The sequence below is a fragment of the Lygodium microphyllum genome, chromosome 30 (genome assembly GCF_053477565.2).
Source record: "Lygodium microphyllum isolate KBCC chromosome 30, Lygodium_microphyllum_v1.1.10, whole genome shotgun sequence".
NCBI classification, from domain to species: domain Eukaryota; kingdom Viridiplantae; phylum Streptophyta; class Polypodiopsida; order Schizaeales; family Lygodiaceae; genus Lygodium; species Lygodium microphyllum.
The window spans coordinates 81320903-81326761 of NC_141164.1; positions in this window are offsets into that span (position 1 = coordinate 81320903).

The following is a 5859-nucleotide window of genomic DNA, read 5'->3' on the forward strand; positions in this document are numbered from 1 at the left end:
GATTTGAATCCTTGATGGAAATTTCTCTTAACAATCTGTGATAGCTTGGATCCTTCACTGCATCTTCTTTAGCCATTTCTATGAGAGAGTTACTAGGTATTGAAATCATTGTAGCAAGAGTCCCAGTCCTATAGGGTTCCTCTAGGATTAGAGCATTAAGAAATGATTTACGGCTTAGGTCATCCACAATCACATTCTCCTTGCTTGGTCTATACTTGATTTCAAAGTCAAATTCCTACAAGGTCTCAATCCATCGGTGTTGTCTCATATTGAGATATGGTTGAGTAAAAATCCACTTTACGCTTTTATGATCAATGATGACTAGAGAAAACTTATTACCAAGTAGGTCATGTCTCCATAATTTAAAGGCATGAATTACATCAAGTAATTCTAGATCGTGTGTGGCATAGTTTCTTTCATGGATCTTTAATTTTCTTGAAGCATAGACTACTAGATGTCCTTCTTGCATAGGCACGCAACCCAAAGCAAGAGAGCTTGCCTCGATTATGACTTCGAATTCTTTGCTTAGGTCGGGTAGCCTTAAGATAAGGGGAGTTACCAAACTATGCTTAAGCTTCTCAAAGCTAGATTGTTTGACGGATGTCCATGTAATGGAGACCTGCTTTTTGAGAAGGTTGGTGAGAGGTGCGGTGATTGAGGCATAGTCTTTAATGAAGACTCTATACCAACCCGTTAGCCCTAGAAAAGTTCGCACTTCCTTGACCGTTGTCGAGGGTGGCCTGTCTTGTACATCTTAGACCTTGGCAGGATCCACTGAAATGCCATCTATCGATACTATGAATCCTAGATATTCAATCTTCTTCTTGAAGAAGACATGTTTCTTCTTTTTAGCATACACTTTGTGGGCCCTCATTGTTTCAAGAACTATTCGTAGTTGTGGTCCATGGCCTTCTTCATTCTTGGAATATGTTAAGATATCATCAAAAAAGATGAGGACGAAATCATCAATGTAGGGTTGGAATATGTATATAAAGCTTTTCAGCAACTATGTGATAAGAGGGGTATTAAGCATTAGTTGATTGCCCCATACACCCCACCCTAGAATGGTATTGCAAAGCACATAAACAAGACTATTCAGAAAAGAGTCCGTAGTATGCTAGTCATGCAACCTTACCGTAATACTTTTAGGGTAAGGCAGTTATTACTACTGTGTATCTTATTAATAGATCTCCATGCATTGCTTTTAGTGATAAAGTTGCAGAGAAGATATGGTCTAGTAAACCTCCCTCATATGCACACTTGTGAGTCTTTGAATGTGAGGATTTTTGCTATATTCTCAAAGACAAGCATAATAAGTTAGATCCAAAGTCTATCAAATGCATCTTTCTTAGATATGAAAATGTAAGTAAGATGGGCTATCATCTTTAGGATCCACACGCTCAAAAAGTTATCCACAACCATGATGTTATTTTCCATGAGTATAAAATGAATATGAGATTAAAGCAAGTGATTGAGACATGTAGAGTGATCTTTCAAGAGGAGCCTCCTATTACAATACAACTAGTCCTAATGAGACAACCTACTACAATTGTTGATGATGTAGTGGCCCACGATCCGCTTGTTATCATGATATTGGACAAAGAGGACATGATCCACATGTCCTATAGCCAGTTTTGAGATGCTATGCTAGAGCTTCACATCCTCCCTATCGCTATGAACTCTCCATGGATTATGTCATGAGGGTGGTAGACTCTAGTAAGCCATTTATCTATGAGGAGACTATGCGCAAAGGTGATTCTCATTCTTGTGGGAACTCTTAGTTTAATTCGCTATAGAAGAAGTGCACATGGAACTTAGTTTTCTTGCCTCATGAAAAGCATGCATTGCTACGCAAGTGCATGTATAATTTGAAGAGTATCCATGGTCACCCAAAGCCAACATATAAGGTCAGGTTGGTTGCTAAGGGATTTAAGCAAGAAAAGGGAGTTGATTTTGATAAGATATTCTCTCTTGTAGTCAAGATGACTACCCTAGGCTTGGTCTTGGCCTTAGTTTCTTAGTTGGATTTGAATCTTTATCAGATGGATGTTAAGACATCTTTTCTACATGGGGACCTGCATGAAAATATTTATATACAACAGTCTGAGGACTTTGTGAAAAAAGGCAAGGAACACCTAGTGTGTAAATTAAAGAAGAGTCTTTATGGGCTTAAGTAAGCATCTAAGAAGAGGTACCATAAGTATGATGCTTTTATGCATTTGCAAGGATATTTCCATAGTGATCTGGATCTATGTTTATACACGAAGAAGGCATGTGATGGTACCCTTATTATCTTGGTGCTTCATGTTGATTATATACTTATAGGTGAGAGTACTTATGCTGAGCCGGATGCCTCAAAGACTCAACTCAAGAAGAGCTTTGAGATGAAAAACATGGGATAAGCCTCTTACATACTTGGTATATGCATTATGCACAATCGCTCTAAGGGACTTCTCTACTTGCCTCAAAGAGTGCATACACAGAGTACTTGAGCAATTCCATATGTAGAATGGTAAGCCTATTGGTTGCCCTTTACCTTATCATATGAAGGTTAGACATGTTGATTGTTTGCAATCAAATGATAAGAGAGCCAAGATGGCCAAGGTTCTATATGCATCTAGTAGAAAGTTTAATGTATACCATGATAGCCACTCGTCCCAACATAGCATTTGCAGTGGGAGTTGTGGCACATTATATGGCTATTTTAGCATGCAACATCGAGACACTGTGAAGGATATCATGAGATATCTTAAAGACAATGCCAATATATGTATTTGTTATGGTGCCAAGATATAAAAGTCATGGGTTACACTAATTCAGATTATGTAGCACATGTAGATAATAGAAAGTCCACATTTGGGTATGTCTTTACCTATATTGGAGGTGTTATCTCTTGGATATCCAAGGTGCAAAAATGCATGGCCTTATCTACTACCAAGGCTGCGTATATTGCAACCATTGAGGCTTACAAGAAGACCCTTTGGTTAGGCCATCTCATTGCAAATCTTGATATGACTATGACTCATACACTGCATTTTAATTCGATCAATTCCATTCAATTGGCCTATAATCCGATCTTCCATGCAATGACAAAGCACATTGAGATGCACCATTACTTCATCAAAGAGGTAATAAAGGATAAGTCCATTAAGCTTGCCTATGGATATAAATCCTGCACATTTGCTCACTAAAAGTCTCCTAGTGGAACAATATGCCTTCCTTCAAAGGTTAATGGGTATAGAATGAAATGATGTCTTTCTTCATCTTGTTGCACTCTATATACAATGCTCCTTTTTTTATTATTTTTTTCTTTTACTTCTTACTAAGGCACATTCACCTTCAAGTGGGATGTTATTAAAAGTTAAAGACCGCATGTCCCTAGCTACCTACATTTACTTATATACAAACCCACACACGTGTACACTGCAAGTGACATGCACCCATTACTGTCACCTTATTCTTTTAGTGACAAATAGAATAAGCAAAAACATGTCACACATTGTGACCCTTGGAGTTTCCACATATCGATTTCTCTTCTTGCTTAAACATCCATAGCTCTTGCTCTCTTCTTGCTTCCATTTATACTTCCCCGTTTCACTTACCTTTCGTGTAGCCCTTGCCTTACAAAGGCTTCAAGGAAGTCTCCCGTCTATGGACAACAAGATCACATGTGTTATTCATGCCTAGGTTTCTATGGAATAGACAACTTCCAACAACTCTACATTAACAATACAACTCATTTCATAAAACTAAATGTATTTATCAACTAGATATCATGCTCACAAGGCAAAGAATGTGACATGCTTCATGGAAGGATTTGACATTCTATGTTTTGAACCTTGCAAGTATGCCCTACATACCTAAATGGATGTCATCCACCAACCAACCTATACACCAATGAATGCTAGCCTCTTTTTTGCTTGGCCATCCAACTTAGTCCAATGTTGTTGTAATGGTTTTTAAGATTCAAATCCACGAAGCTCTTGATCAAATTTCCATTTGCAAGGAGTAACTAAGGAATAAGCTTTGCACACACACACACACACATATATACATATATACATGTCATCATACACTAAAACAAGATAACTCTTGAAAAGAAGGCACGAGTTACTAAGAAAAAAATACAAAAAAAAACACTTGTTATTTCGACAACAAAACGTCCTAAAAGGAGATGATGATGAAGATAAAGCACCAACTCTCCACTTTGAGTATAAAGTTCATTTCATATTCCAAAATATTGCCCACAATATTTTCTAAATGATTAATTAAAGTAATTTACATGTTCAAAGTCTTAATATCTTGCCAAAAAATGAGCTATCAATTAACTTCCTATTCTCCTTATTTCAAGGAAGGTAACTAATTGAACGAAGCTCTCAAAGCTAGTTTGGATTAGCAACAACTTATATGACCATAGAAATTAGGTGATTGGCATGACTAAGGTCCAATATTACTCACATGACTTATGTGATGTGTGCGTCTTCTAATACTTGACAAAAACTTAATGTGGCAATTCAATGTTTTGTATCCATTCAATTTCAGCTTGAGCACTCCCCTTTCTAGGCATTCTAGTTGTGACAAGGTGCACCCTATGACCCATCCCTAATACCATTCATTTATACTCATTTGTCACCAAAATGCTTCATTTCAATGCAAGGCCTTGAAAGTCATGTTAACCTAACAAAATGAGATTTTGAGGAGACCTTTCAAAGTGCAAGTTATGTTTTGGTTTTTTGAAAAGGCTTGCCATGTTTATGATCCACATATGCATGAGCTATAAACTATTGAAAAATATACATATACATGTTGTAGTTAATATGTTCTATACTCCACAAGCAATTGCCCATCATTTTGTCACCCATGAAGCTACAAATGAGTTCAAAAGGCCGCATGATTGTTCTGGATGGCTCTTAACAAGAGATGTTTGATGCCCAACACTCCTAATATTGCCTCACCATGTACTTTTTTCAGCTAAAACAAACTTACCAAGTTAAATAATCTGACCTTGATATGGGCTCATGTTGTAGTTAATATGTTCTATATTCCACAAGCAATTGCCCATCATTTTGTCACCCATGAAGCTACAAATGAGTTCAAAAGGCCGCATGATTGTTCTGGATGGCTCTTAACAAGAGATGTTTGATGCCCAACACTTCTAATATTGCCTCACCATGTACTTTTTTTAGCTAAAACAAACTTACCAAGTTAAATAATCTGACCTTGATATGGGCTCATGAAAGTAAACCCCATGCAAACGAAATCCCACCAAGTTGTTTTAACTTTTCATTGGCCAAAATGTAATGTTTATTACTGAGTTTTGATCAGATGAAAGAGAAAGTATCTAAGGCACCTCCACCAAGGCTAGACCAAAATTGAACCCACCAATTCCTTTATGTTGGTTTCTGGTGTGGGATGGATTTCTTGGTTCTACGAACCTGTAAGGTAAAGGGTGACAATTTACATTACAAGCAAGATTCAACAATGTTGTGTATCTTAGCCAATTACACCACCATAATAATGGCAACAGGGTTACCCATGTATAAGTGGCTCTCATGCTCCTTGGAGATGGGACTTAAATCGTATTTAATTAAAATCATATGTATACTGCAGAATAGTTAATCTCAAGAATGGACATGGCAAATTTTACAAGGCAGAGTAATCGCCCTACAAAACGAGCCTCCCAACTTAAAATAGCAGCCACATGATTCTGCTGTTTGGCACAAAATTCATGATTGTGCAACAGCAAAGAAAAGAAGAATTGATGAAAAGGATTAGAGAACTTGAAAAAAATTATACAACAACACTTGCAATCTGCATCGCAGGGCTTCTCCAATTCAGATTGACCGATCAAGCACACCC